Consider the following 15,864-nt stretch of genomic DNA (forward strand, 5'->3'; position numbering starts at 1 on the left):
GAGCAACTTACCAGCGCTTGATGAATAAAGTATTCAAGGAGCAGATCGGACGCAACTTAGAAGTATACGTGGATGATATTCTCATCAAGTCCGTCCAAGCGTCCGATCTTTTTACGGACATGGAGGAGACCTTCCGAACGCTGAGGAAGTATGAAGTTAAACTCAACCCTTAGAAATGTCTGTTCGGAGCAAAAGGCGGGCGTTTTTTGGGCTATATAGTAACCGAGCGAGGTATAGAGGCAAATCCCAGCAAGGTCAAAGCGTTACAAGATATGCCGTCCCCAAGAAATCTGAGGGAAGTACAGCGCCTGATCGGTCGGATAACTGCATTGTCAAGATTCATCTCCAAGACGGCCGACCGGAGCCTCCCTTTTTTCAAGATCCTGCGCAAAGCTACTAAGTTTCACTGGGACGAAGAATGCGATCGGGCGTTTGAAGAACTGAAGACATACCTGAACACTTTGCCCGTGCTAGCCAAGCCAGCTGTGGGTGAGCCGCTCTGTATTTATTTATCTTCAACCGAGCAGGCAATAGACTCGGCATTAGTGAGGACGAGCGGAGAAGAACAACCAGTGTACTTCTTGAGCCATATTTTAAAAGACGCTGAATCTCGCTACACTGGGCTTGAACTTCGTCCTTATTTCTTGGCACATACAATCATAGTCCGGACAAATAGCCTGTTGGGAAGAGTGCTGCTGAACCCAGAAGCGTCCGGCCGGCTCATCAAATGGACAACGGAGTTGAGCGAATTTGACATTCAGTATCAACCCCGTTCGGCGATAAAGGCGCAGTCCTTAGCAGATTTTGTTACCGAAGTGCAAAATCCCGAGCCCGAAGCTATATGGAAAATATTCGTGGATGGATCGTCCACTCGACTCGAGAGCGGAATTGGTGTGCTAGTACTCTTTCCCCAAGAAGAAAGGATGCACCTATCCGTCCGGCTGGACTACAAAACCACCAATAATGAAGCAGAGTATGAGGCGCTCATAGCCGGTTTGCAAGCATCTCGGCATGTAGGGGTCGGTCGGGTTACAATCCATTCGGACTCCCAGTTGGCCGCTCAGCAGCTCTCGAGCACTTTTGAGATCAACAACGCTCGGCTCAAGCTCTACGCAGAAGCCTTCGAAAAGCTCAAGACCAATTTTAGATAGGTCATTATCCAGAAAATTCCCGGAGCGGAGAACCAGGCTGCAGATGAGTTAGCCAAACTTGCAAGTTCAATATCACCGGTCGTCATACAGCAGCCAATTGAACAAGTATCCTTGGTGGCGCACATCGACCGGATGGAAGGCCTCGTATTCCCGAGCGATTGGAGGACATCCATCATAGAGTTTCTCTGCTCGGGTGCTACACCTTCCGATCGGGAGGAAGCCCAGCTATTGAGAAGGAGAGCCGGTCGGTTCACGCTCGTGGGAGACCAACTCTACAAGAAGGCTTTCTCCCGCCCACTTTTGAAGTGTATAAGCTCGGAAGACGCGGAGTACATCCTCCAAGAAGTGCACCAAGGATCGTGCGGAGGACATCCGGGCGGACGATTGCTGGCCAGGAAGATCCTGCTGGCCGGATATTTCTGGCCAACCCTACAAGCAGACGCTGCTCGGACCGTCGCAACGTGCCTCTCCTGCCAGAAGTACCACAACGTCTCCCACCGACCGGCGGAGGAGATGAAGGCATCTACAGTCTCCTGTCCGTTCGATCAGTGGGGAATGGATATCGTGGGTCCGTTCCCTATGGCGACCGGTCAGCGGAAGTTTCTACTGGTGGCGGTCGATTACATTTCCAAATGGGTGGAGGCCGAGCCGCTGGCGAAGATCACCGAGCAAATGGTCAAAAAGTTTATCTGGCAACATATAATCTGTCGGTTCGGCATTCCTCGCCGGCTCATATCTGATAACGGACGACAGTTCGTCGGGAAGCAGCTCGAAGAATGGTGCAAAAGTTATGGCATTGAGCAACACTTCACTTCCGTGGCGTATCCCCAGAGTAACGGCCAAGCGGAAGTAACCAACAGAGAAATACTCAGAATTCTTCGAGCTCGACTTGACCACATAGGAGGAAGTTGGGTGGACGAGCTGCCAGGCGTCTTATGGGCTATCCGTACGACCCCAAAGGAGGGAATGAGCGTCACGTCCTTCCATTTAGTGTACGGAGGCGAAGCAGTTATCCCGATTGAAGTCGGCGTCGAGTCCGTCCGGATCCAGAACTATGATGATGACAACGCCGAGCGGAGGAACATGGAGTTGGACTTGATCGACGAAGACCGAGACAAGGCTTCCGTCCGGCTCATGGCGTACCGGCAGAGGATGAAGCAAAACTACAACCGGCGCGTGATCCCCAGAGCATTCCAGGTCGGCGACCTAGTGTGGAAGAAAGTAAAGCCGGTCGGGGACGTTGGCAAGCTGGAGGCTCCTTGGGCGGGTCCTTTCAAAGTCATCAAAAAGCTCCGATCGGGTGCCTATTATCTGGAGGATGAAGACGGATGACAACTGGATCGACCATGGAGCGCGAACCACCTCCAGCCTTACCGGGCGGGGTGAAAGGTGCGCCAATGTAATATATGTGGTATATTTTCCGTTCGGTTGTATATTTGAAATACAGGAGTAAAAGATCCGAAAAATTAGCACAAGTATAGGGCATCATCAGCCGAATCGGAAGACCATCGAGCTTCGACGTTAAAAATCGAGAGTCGCGTCGGTGACTATAAACCCTCCGGCCGGAAGACCGTCGAGCTCCGACGTTAAAAATCGAGAGTCGCGCCGGCGACTATAAACCCCCGGTCGGAAGACCGTCGAGCTCCGACGTTAAATATCGAGAGTCGCGCCGGCGACTATAAATCCTCCGGCCGAAAGACCGTCGAGCTCCGATGTTAAAAATCGAGTCGTGGCGATTATAAACCCTCCGTACGGAAGACCGTCGAGCTTCGATGTTAAAAATCGAGAGTCGTGGCGACTATAAACCCTCGGTAGGAAGACCATCGAGCTCAAGCGTTAAAATCGAGAGTCACGCGGTGACTATAAACCCTACTGTAGGAAGACCGTCGAGCTCAGACGTTAAAAATCGAGAGTCGCGGCGACTATAAACCCTCCGCCGGAAGACCGTCGAGCTCCGACGTTAAAATCGAGTCCGCGGCGACTATAAACCCTCGGCCGGACGACCGTCGAGCTCCGGCGTTAAAATCGAAGTCGCCGGTGACTATAAATCCTCGGTCGGAAGACCGTCGAGCTCCGACGTTAAAATCAAAAGTCGCGCCGGCGACACCCGACCGGAAGGCCGTCGAGCTCGGACGTTAAAAATCGAGACCGGCGACTATAAACCCTCGGCCGGAAGACCGTCGAGCTCAATCGAGAGTCGCGCCGGTGACTATAAACCCTCCGGTCGGAAGACCGTCGAGCTCCGATGTTAAAAATCGAGAGTCGCGCCGACGACTATAAACCCTCCGGCCGGAAGACTGTCGAGCTCCGACGTTAAAAATCGAGAGTCGCGCCGGCGACTATAAACCCCCCGGCCGGAAGACCGTCGAGCTCCGACGTTAAAAATTGAGAGTCGCGCCGGCGACTATAAACCCTCCGGCCGGAAGACCGTCGAGCTCCGACGTTAAAAATCGAGAGTCGTGCCGGCGACTATAAATTCTCCGGACGGAAGAAGACAATAAAGAGGTCAGTGACTTTTTTAAGTCATTTGGCCGATCGGTCAAGTAACCAAAAGTACTTCGTGAACGTCCGGCGAAAATCCCATTTGCGAAACAGGATATATTCAGCCGAGCGGACTAGCTATGCAAAATACTTCGTAAAAAACCCCTTTCGAATACAAGAAAGGTGGGATGAGAGGCGAATAACGAGAAGTGAAGGAACCTGAATGGTAGTTGGCGAGCCGATCGGACAGCACACATATTGATTAGCAAAAGAAAAAGCAAGTAAAAGGATAGCATTAAAGAAATCAAGGCCGAGTGGCCGAATTACAAAAAAGGATAGTCTTTGGCCGAGCAACCGAATTATATATATACTTCTATTCTAGATAATCGTAAAGATCATTCGAGATGGTGCTGAGGAGTGCCGCCTGGTCTTGAGCTAGGATGACGGCTGAATCGGAGAGTTGCCCCTTGGACTTCAAATAAAGTTGTGGTGGTCGTCATAGCGAGCTCAAAAGCAGTATACATCCGCTCGCATACTTTTTCGGAGAATTCGACCAAGCGGATGTAATTCAGCCTCAGGGTGGCGACTCAATCTGGCTCAGCATTTTGGTATTCTTTGAGAGCCGCTTGAGAAGCATCGGCGGCTGCCTGATGTTCTTGCAAAGCAGCCTCGAGCTTCTTCACTTCGTTCGATCGGGCCGCCTTCTTGCCGACCAGCTGATCCATCAGCTCCTTAACTTTTTACTCCAGGCCCCGAGCCTCGACATTCTTCTTCTCCAGGTCAGCAATGACTGTCTTCTTCCGCTCGGTCGCCAGGCTTATTTTTCGGTCAAGTGATTTGACCTGTCGATCGAGCTCCGACAGAGTATGCGCCTGGTCGACCGTTTTCTTTTGCTCCGCCGCTAGCAAAGCTTGGGTCTTTTTGTGCTCTTTCTGCAACTCGGCGTATGAGGGGCCTTGGGAGCCGACCGGGCCACCCGAAGCTTTCAACCTCTTCAGCTCCTCGTCCACCATAGTCAGAGATTGGAGACCGCAATCTCCTCCACCCACCTCTGGCATAAACAAGAATTATTAGTGGCCGATCGAAAATAATGCATAAAAAACTTTGGAAGAAAAATGCACTTACCCCGGTGGCCTGCTGCATGTGGCTATTGGCCAAGTTGCTGAGGGGAATCATAGTGACCCGTGCCCGAGCGTCGGCCCACATTTCGGCTAGGGGCCCCTTCATTGTGATCATGTGCTCGGGCGCGGTTGGTCGATCGGCCTCGGGCAGCAATTCTTCGGTTGGGAGGTGAAGTGAGACCCTGACCGTGCGGCGTCGACCGGGTGTAGTCTGAGCGGAAGTGGGGGAAGGATCAGAAGCCGGCGCAGAAAACTGCGACAAAATGGTCGAACGCTCGACTCGGCGGGGAGCGGGCGGAAGGGCGCTGACCGGAACGGCCTCAAGGGGGTCCGCGGACGTGTCTAGCTGGGATGGAGTCCGATCGGATGAAATCGCCTCCACCTCTGGGGCTTTGCCGCGAGAATTGGCGGTGGTCCATTCGGCCGGCTGGATCGCGGAAGTAGCCGAGCGGAGCGGTGTCTCCAGGCGGCGCCTCTTTTGTCGGAGAGGGCGCTCCTCCTCCTGAGTGGAGCCTTCCTCCCGAAGGGAAGGCTCTCGACTAGCAGTTGCTCCAGCCGCTGGCTCTGGGATAGAAGCCTAAGCGGCCGACTCCCCCGCATTCGTATCGCTTTCTCCTTCATGTGAGCCGACCGGCTCAATGCCAAGCACCTCCATTTCTTTGGCAGCCGCGGCCTCGAGCGTCACCGCCTTCCTCTTCAAAATTCCGGCCATCACAGACTCCATGACGATGTCCGCTGCAAAGAAAAAAAGGAGAAAATCAGTTAGCAATCAAGACAAATATACGAGTAAAATTCTTACCGAAGCCGCTCGGGAGGGGGGTCCTGATCGGACTCAGGCCGAATATATACATCACCCCTTCTGGCAGGAACTTAGTGATGTCAAACTTCAGACTGGCTAGCATGTTGGCGGCATGAAGATAGTCTGGCCGGGTCTTGAACCTTTTGAGCTCTGGGGATATTGGCGGTCCGACCTGCCATTTGGTTCGGAAGGGGGCCCGCTCGGGAAGGCGAATATAAAAGTAGAATTCTCTCCAATGCTTATTGGAAGAGGGTAGTTTATTGAAGAAAACTAAACCGGGCCGAGCCTGAAACATGTAAGTGCCCAGCTCGGACTGTTTAGGGTAGTAGAAATAGTAGAAGACCTCTGGTCGGAGGAGAATATTGTGGATTTTGAAGAGGATGACAACGCCGCACAGAAGGCGGAAAGTGTTGGGGACTAGGCTTCCGAGCGGAATGCCGAAAAAATTACAAACTTCAACGATGAAGGGATGAATGGGAAGTCGCAGACCGGCTGTGAACTGGTCGCGAAAAACATAGAAAGCTCCGCGCGGCGATTTCTGTGGCCGAGCGGATGGTGTGGGTAAGATAATTTCAAGGTCGGAAGGGATGTCAAAATTGTTTATCAGAATATCAGTGTTGCGCCGATCGAAGCGCGACTCCATGGTGGTATACCATGGGCCGAGAGCTTGGTCTTGTGGCTGAGAGGAACTAGCCATTGTCCGAACGGACGAAACAACAAAAGGCAAAGAAAGACAGATGAAAGAAAGAAGAAGATGACAAACGGAACAGTGCCCAGAGGACCAAAACTCGGGAAAGAAACGCAAAGAAAACCAAAGATAGAAAAGAGGAAGAGCCTTATAGAGAAGAACAGAGATCGACGAAGAACGTGGAGTCGTTGGAAGAAGTAGCAACAAAATCACCGGAGCACTGAAACGTCGAAGGCAGCTACCGGACAAGCGAAGACACAAATGCGGCGAGAAGGCAGAGAAGGCGAAGGCTTTATAGGGTTGGGCCCGAGCGGCCTCAGCCGTCGATTGCAGGTCACGGGAACCGAAGCCCGCATCTGGCCGTCAATTTCAAACTAAGGCGGTCCCATCGAAGGTAACGCCGCCGCCGTACGCTGACGGCATTGGGGGTGCCATGTGGCGCCGCGACATAGGTCGCATTTAATGAGCGCCCTTATCGCGCGCAGCGCGCATGCACGGCTTTAATGGAGGGGATTTGGCGCAAATTCTGAGAAGATCCGATGAAATAATGTCGACGGATGCCATGGCTACCCCCACTGGGGTCGAGCGGAAGATGATTTCATAGATGTGCCGCTCGGAATTACCTACAGTCCAGTCAGTCGGACTAATTGCCTCCTTCGACTAAACTTGAAGGGGAGGCAAGTGATCCGGCGGTAAGGACGGAGGACCCCCTTTGAGGGAAGTCAATGACACGTAGAGGTCAAAAGTCTAAGGGCAAGATGAGGTTCGGCCGGTCGGGTCAACCGGGCGAACGGGTCAGAACAGAATCAAAGACAACCCGACGGGGAGTCGGGTCTCCGACGCTCATGGTGAACAGGGTCGCCGGGCCGAGCGGGTAGCCCGCTCGGCCGAGGTATAAAGCAGTAATGCTGTGAATAGTTTCATCCGAGCACACGACTTGGAATCTCCCGAGCGGATCCGTACCTACGTCCGGTCGGACGTGATGGGACTGCCGAGTAGCCGGACGCTCGGCGCAGGAACAGAAGAGACAAAAGGACAAGGGAAACATCGGAAAACATCTTCTGACAACAAGCATGTCCAGCGACCAAGTCATACGCTGAACCTTACGACAGAAGGTTCTGCCGTCCCATCAAAGAGGTGCTCGGACTGTAGCGGTATGGTGTCAGGCAAGCTCCTCTGACAAGCCCATACTGAGGTATGGTAAGAGGACACATATTCGCCTCGGTATGTGCGCATAAACCTTTTCGCAGCTCTATATAAGGGTCCTCACATTTCGCCGGAGGTACGCATTTCCTGATAATCGAAGCCACCTTTGCATTCTCCTCTTGCCTGACTTGAGCGTCGAAGGGTCATCGTCGGGAATCCCTTCCCGGCCCGACTTCTTTGTAGGTTCGCCGGAGCTTCATACGGTCGGTTAGAGATCCACGTCATCGATTCGGAAAACGACACGTGCCCAACGTCCATCTATTCAGCGTTCGGACATATCAACAACAATTAATTCGGATAAAACAGTTTAAAGAACAAACTTTCTTATGTTTACCGGATGAAACTGAAGCTGCCCTTGTGCTACCGGTATTTGCACCATCCACTGTTTTTTTCCCACCACTGAAAGATACGATAAACACTAATACTTATGAAACTACATGAAAGTCACGAGTACCATGTTTATTTATTTCAGTAGTAAAAAAAAGAAAATAACAGGCAGCTAGATGATATATTCTTTCAGCATTTGCCGCAATTTATAATACAATTGAATATTTCATCTTAATTTTTAAGTAGAAGAAATCTTCGAATATGATTTCCTGTTCTGTTTATTGATGAAGTTACCTTCAAAATGCATAGTTAGTCAATGATATAACATAAAAAACCCTGATATGCATTTCTTCACATACAAACATAAGAACAATAAATCATATATATATATATATATATATAGTCGAATTTGATAATCTAAAATCATTTTGAATAAAAAAACTAGTACAGGTAAAAAAAAAAGGAAAAAGAAAATGTATACCATAAAGAACTCTCCCATTATAATGTGATTCTAATATCTAATCTAATACCTTATCAAACTCCCTTAATTTAATTTTATCTTTACAACCGGCCGCTGTAATAGGATTCAAGATACAGGGCGACCTCATTTGGCCGTAATCCTAACCGCTGCCTCAGGTTTCTTAAAACGTTACGATTTAATATGGACTTCGTAACCATCACTTTCTCCTTTGATTTGTCTTCAGAATCTGATTTCTTCTTTTCGGGAACGGACATATATATCTCTTTACCAGTCGGGCAGATTCTCACATCGTCCTCGTCTTCTACTAAGAACCATTTCCTGCAGCAAAGAATTGCACTGTTATATTCCTCCTTGCTTTGCCAAAACTCATCGCAGAAGCTATCATCGTCCTGACACTTTTGCTCCTCGAAATCAAGCATCTCAATCCACGTGTCAGCAGCCACGTTGTAGACGAGCGCCGATTGCAGCTTTTTGCCTTCGGCGTCCCTCCCGCCGATCACCAACACCTTCTGTCTGTTCAATACGAACCAGCAGAAAAGCCGCTCTGGGGCCGGGTTTGGCGTGCCTGGGCGCCAGGCCCCGGTGTGTAGGTCATAGATATGGACCTCGCCACTACGGCGGTTTTCCAACACGTCCCATCCGCCGAACACCACCAGCTCTCGCCCAACGACCGCGGCATCCCTAGCCATCGCCAACCCTCGTCCCGCGAGCGCAGCATGGCTGTTGGGACGGTTGGGGGCCAGCTGCCGCATCATACAGACGCCCGTGTCAGGCTCGTATAGGGCTAGGTGCAAGTTGCCGACGGTGTGCGGGAGCTTGCCCTGGAAGAGCAACGAGACGATGCGGTGGGCGAGGCCGGCGGTCCTGCGGATGCGGTAGAAGGACGGCGAGTCGAGCTCGTGCTTCCACCGCTTGCAGACGGCTCGAGCGTCGAGGATGGCATGGAAGGGAAGGCGGAGAAGGCACTCGAGAGCGAGGCAGTCCGGCAGCCCTGGAATTAACTCGGCCTTCATGGTCATGGTTCGTCGGGCACGGGAACGCTTCATGACCTGAATGGTTGGACGAATCGGATCGAAATACTGATTGCTGTAGGGCGCTCCTCGGCGTGGCTTTGATCGAGATGCTCACGGGCGCGAGCACGAACAGAGGGGATAAGACGGAGCGGGCGGCGGGCGGCTGGCGGGACGCGGCAGGCGGCGGTTTAAGGTTGAATGGTTTAAACAAAACTTAGGTTTTGATAAAGAAAAGTAGATTTAAATAGATAGTTAGACACGCCTTCTCAAAACCAGATTGACTTATTATATTAAAATATAATATAAATTTATTATTTTTTAAATCTAATAAATTTTATATAATCATATAAATTTATTTTTTATTAATTAGATTATTAGTATTTTCTTAAATAAATTTAATTTAATTAATAAGGAACGGAATTTGTAACTTTTTTAAAATAGTTTTTGTAAACAGTTTGTTCAAGAAAAAGAAATCATAGAAATATTATTAAATAAATATTTTGTTGTAGCTGACTATTTCATTTCTTTTTATTTAATTTTTATCAATTATCATTTTCAATTAAATATTACTAAGAAAAAAATTAATTCTTACCAATTAAAAGGATAACATTAATTTTTAAAAATAATTATAAAAATAAATGACTTAACATAATTTTTAATAAATTAAATTCATAAATCTTAGTAAAATTTATATATAATTTTTCAAAGTAGTTTTTGAAAATTAATAAAATTTAATTAATATTTTTTCATATCATAAATATATTAATGCAAAATTTTATATATATATATATATATATATATGTGATAATTGGTCTTAAAATCTATTAATTTGTTTTTATTTTGTATTTTTTATCTTTAATTGGTCTTAAATGATAAGTGTTATTTATTTATTATTTATAAAATTTTAATTTTTTAGAAGTTTTTATTTTTTTTATAATAAGGGATCGCCTCTATAAATTCAATCACTTTAACTAATGAAAATCTATCCAACCTATCTTTATTTCAAGAATAATTTTGACTTGGTAAAACGTGGGTTTGAATCTCATAGGAATGGACTAATCGAACCTAGCTCCTTCGATGATGTCATAACGTGTTGGAGAACGTCCCGCCTCAACAAAACAACACATTTTTTGCCTTCCACACTCCCCTGATATAAAATTTCTGATCCAGTTCCTGCTTGTCTGAAAATTGTATATTGTGTTGCCATGACGCTAGTGCTATCCAGCTTGATAGATTCTAATTGTTAAAGGGAATTTGCATGTACTTTTCAATTAAAATTTAAACATTGTATATAGTATCTATTGTTATATATATATATATATATATATATATACTTCCTAATTAAACATAATATATACTAATTTATCAAATTATTTCTGTATTTTTTAGACATAAAAGTCTAAAAACTAAGTATAATTTCTTTTAAATTTATCATATTAAACTAAGATCAAAGATTTAAGAAAGACATGCAAGAATTACTCACCTCTAATGTAAAGTGGTCTGACTCTCTTTAAGTCCAAAGTCTGCCTCGAGCTCAAGTCCGTGGTTTTCGAGCGATGGCAGCGTCGGCCAGCTTCGATTGTGGGTTCCTGTAGCAGTCGGCTAATGTGGAGCAAAGGGCGAAGGAGGCGACGCCTGACTACTTGTAGTGCGCAGGAATAAAAGGCAATGGCAATAGTCTTTCATGACACGGGTGGAGAGGAATAACCAGCGATCAACGAGGGAAGGAGTACAGTGCCGGCGTTGGCTTGCTCAGGTTGACGGAGGAGCAACGCCGGTGGTTGGTTGGCACTGGTCCTAAATGCAGCGGAAACGTCGCATGCCCGTGGGTGATGAAGAGACGTGATGTCGAAATCAGTCGCTTGCATCGACGGTGTCGGTGGTGGCTGCTGCACAGTGACACAGCGCCGATTACTCATGAACGACGACGATAATGTTGGAATTAATGCACTTATTGAAAATATAAAAATGACAATTCTCAAGAACCATAACTGTTTTGATGATTCCCAATAGATTGGATATAGCATCTAAGAAGATTGGTCAAATATAACTATTTACGAGGTTTTGAAAATCAACTGCTGTTATGATGTAATCAATGTAATCACGAGAGTATATATATAACTCTCATTTTGATATTAAGATAAATAAGAGCTCTGCTATTGCAACTCATGTCTCCAATTAAGTCTGTCATTTTCTTGATCAAACACAGATTGTTCTAATAAAGTGGTATTAGAGCGAGGTTAAAGATCTAGTTGGGAGTCTTCTACAAGTTCAAAAAATGACATTCACTTCAATGCAAAATTCTACAATTTCATATTCAAGCATTCCAGTATTTGGTGGAGACAATTATGATTTCTGGAAGGTGAAAATGAAGACTTTACTTATGTCTGAAGGCTTATGGAGTATTGTTGCTAATGGTTTTGAAGAATCTGAAGCAACGGTTCAGCCTTCAGCAGCAAATGTTGAGAAGCTTGAAGCAGATCGCATGATAGATGCTAAAGCTCTCTCAAAAATTCAAAATGGAGTCACCATAAATATCTTTCCGAGAATTATGAGAGCTACTTCAGCAAAAAATGCTTGGGATATTCTGGAACGAGAATTTCAAGGCAACAGCAAAGCTAAAGTTATCAAACTTCAAACTTTTCGTAGAGAGTTTGAAAATCTAAAGATGAAGGAATCCGAGTCTATTAAAGAGTATTTCTCTAAAGTAATTGAAGTAGTCAATCATATGAGAATTCTTGGAGAAGACGTTGCTGATCAAAAGGTAATCCAAAAAATCCTTATTAGCTTGCCAGAAAAGTTTGAACATATTGTTGTGGCCATTGAAGAATCTAAAGATCTCACCACTCTGTCAATCGAAGAATTAATGGGATCGTTAGAATCTCATGAGCAAAGAAGGACAATACGTAATGAGCAACCGTTGGAAAGTGCTCTTCAGACAAAGCTGAGTTTAAAACATCAAAATTCCTTCAAAGAAAGCAGTTTTAAAACTGATCAGGAAAATGACAAAGGAAAATTTCAAAAAGGAGAATCCAATAGAAGGGAAGACCACAATAACAAAAAGGAGTTAATATATAATTCCAAGCTCTCTTGTACGATATGCAAAAGACAAGGTCATACTTCTGCGAATTGTTGGCATCGTGGAAAACCTCAATGTCAGCATTGTAAAAGGTTCGGCCATATTGGAAAAGATTGCAGATTTAAAAGGGGAATTCAAGATAAAGAAGAAGATAATGATGAAAAGGATCATTTATTCTATGCTTGCCAATCAACTCTTGAAGAAAAAAATAGCACATGGCTTCTTGATAGTGGCTGCAGTAATCACATGTCAGGTAATGAGAATATTTTTCTTAGTCTTGATTCAACTATTATTCTAAAGGTGAAATTAGGAAATGGTGCCATCGTTGAGTCAAAAGGCAAAGGGAGAATTTCAATCGAAACAAAAAGGGGTACAAAATATGTCAACGATGTATTGTTTGTGCCTGAAATCAAGCAAAATTTATTGAGTGTAGGGCAACTGGTTGAAAATGGCTATCGTCTTCATTTCGAAAATGATGGATGCACTATATTTGATAAGAAAGAAAAAGATCAGGTGATTGCGTATATAAAAATGAAGAGCAATAGAAGTTTCTCTATTAATCTTCAAACTGATGCTATTATGGCGCTGCAAGGTGAAGTTAAACAAGACACTTGGCTATGACATAAAAGGTTCTGTCATTTGAACTTTAATGGCCTGAAGCTTCTCAAGCAGAAAAATATGGTAAAGGGACTACCTGAAATCGAATCTATAACAGAACTTTGTGAAAAGTGCATCATGGGCAAGCAACATCGGAATTCATTTCCTCAACAAAGTTCTTGGCGAGCAAAAGCACCATTGGAATTGATTCACACTGATATTTGTGGCAAAATGCGAACACCCTCCTTAGGACAGCAGAGGTATTTCCTCTTATTTATTGATGATTTCTCAAGAATGACTTGGGTTTATTTTTTGAAGGAAAAATCAGAAACTTTTCTTGTATTCAAAAGATTTAAGGCCTTTGTTGAAAGACAAAGTAACTATTATATTAAAACCATACGGAGTGACAGAGGAGGAGAATATACCTCTCAAGAATTTGAAAATTTTTGCAAAGATGAAGGGATTTGGAAGCAATTGACGGCAGGATATAGTCCACAACAAAATGGCATCGCTGAAAGGAAAAACAGAACCATTGTAGAAATGGCAACATCCATGCTAAATGAGAAATTCTTACCGAAGGGTTTTTGGGCAGAAGCTGTATATTCAGCAGTGTATATTCTCAATAGGAGTCCAACCAAGGCAATCAAGAATACAACTCCATTTGAAGCTTGGAGTGGAGTCAAACCGTCGGTAAGACATTTAAAAGTTTTTGGTTGTATATGTTATGCTCACATTCCATCTGAAAAAAGAACTAAGTTCGATAAAAAAAGCAAGAAATGTGTTTTTGTCGGATACAACAACACAAAAGGATATCGATTATATGATGTGGAAGCTAAACAACTAATTGTGAGCAGAGATGTTATTTTTGATGAAAATGCAGCTTGGAATTGGAAAGAAAAAGAAAAGCTTGAACAGTCACAAATACAGGATGTTATATTATCTTCATCAATTCCGGCAAGTAGAAGTACAGGGGACTCTGAAACAAGGATAAGTTCTGAATCTGAAGGTATTCTCCAAACTCCATCAAGTTCACCAAATTCTAGTCCAAGTTTTTCTTCTTCAGAAACTTTCCCAAGACGAACTCGAAAATTGAGTGAAATATATGAAGCATGCAATTTTTCTGAAATTGATCCTGACTGCTTTGAAGATGCCAATAAACATGAATATTGGAAAAAGGCCATGCACGATGAAATTGCTATGATTGAGAAAAATCAAACATGGCAGCTTGTTGATCATCCAAAAGATCGGGAAATAATCGGAGTCAAATGGGTTTTCAAAACAAAAGTTAATCAAGATGGGAGCATTCAGAAATATAAGGCAAGACTTGTGGCTAGAGGTTTTTCTCAAAAACCAGGAATTGACTTCTATGAAACATTTGCTCCTGTGGCAAGATTAGAGACTATTCGAACATTGATTGCTCTTGCTGCACAAAAGAAATGGAAGATTTACCAACTCGATGTCAAGTCGGCTTTTTTGAATGGGATTCTAGAAGAGGAAATATATGTGGAGCAACCACAAGGGTTCTTTGTGAAAGGGGAAGAAAATAAAGTCTATAAGTTGAGAAAAGCTCTCTATGGATTGAAGCAGACTCCTCGAACCTGGTATGCTGAGATTGATAAATATTTTACTACGAAAGGTTTTCACAGAAGTCAAAATGAGCATACACTCTATGTCTTAAGAAGGGAAGATGCAATCCTTATTGTTTCAATATATGTTGATGATTTAATCTTCACCGGCAATAATGAAAATATGATTTATCATTTCAAAAGAGACATGATGAGCACCTACGAGATGACAGATTTAGGGTTACTACATTATTTTTTGGGAATTGAAGTAACTCAAAAGGAAAATGAGATTTTTATTTCTCAAAGGAAGTATACTGAAAATGTTCTCAAGAAGTTTAATTTGTTTGGATGTAAAGCCGTCGACACACCACTAATTGTGAATGAGAAGTTAAAAAAAAAAAGATGGAGTTCCAAAGGTTGATGCTGCAGCATGCAGAAGTTTGATTGGAAGCCTTTTATATTTAACATCTACTAGGCCTGATATAATATTTGCAGCAAGCTTACTGTCCAGATTCATGCAAGCACCAAGTCAAATTCATTACGGAGTAGCAAAAAGAGTTCTAAGATATTTGCAAGGTACAATTGACTATGGAATTTCATATAAAATGGTTGAAAATTCAAGATTAAACGGGTATTCTGATAGTGATTGGGCCGGTTGTCTTGATGATATGAAAAACACTTCAGGTTATATTTTCTCAATTGGTTCTGGAATATGTTCATGGGCTTCAAAGAAACAAAAAGTTGTAGCTCAGTCCACTGCTGAAGCAGAATATATTGCAGCTTCAAAAGCAACATCTCAAACTATATGGCTCCAAAGAATTCTTTGTGACATGGGAGAAAAACAAGAAAAAATCATATTGCATTGTGATAACAAGTCAGCCATTGCTATTGGCAAGAATCCAATTAATCATGATCGCACAAAACATATTGCAATCAAGTATCATTTTATTAGAGAAGCAATTCAGAAGGGAGAAATTCAATTGGAATATTGCAACACTCAAGAACAATTTGCTGATGTTTTAACTAAAGCGCTTCCCAAAGAAAAATTCTGTTTTCTCAGAGAACAAATTGGAGTCACAAAGAAAGTGCATTAAGGGGGAGTGTTAGAATTAATGCACTTATTGAAAATATAAAAATGACAATTCTCAAGAACCATAACTGTTTTGATGATTCCCAATAGATTGGATATAGCATCTAAGAAGATTGGTCAAATATAACTATTTACGAGGTTTTGAAAATCAACTGCTGTTATGATGTAATCAATGTAATCACGAGAGTATATATATAACTCTCATTTTGATATTAAGATAAATAAGAGCTCTGCTATTGCAACTCAGGTCTCCAATTAAGTCTGTC

Source organism: Zingiber officinale, chromosome 6A, assembly GCF_018446385.1.
Source record: "Zingiber officinale cultivar Zhangliang chromosome 6A, Zo_v1.1, whole genome shotgun sequence".
Taxonomy (NCBI): domain Eukaryota; kingdom Viridiplantae; phylum Streptophyta; class Magnoliopsida; order Zingiberales; family Zingiberaceae; genus Zingiber; species Zingiber officinale.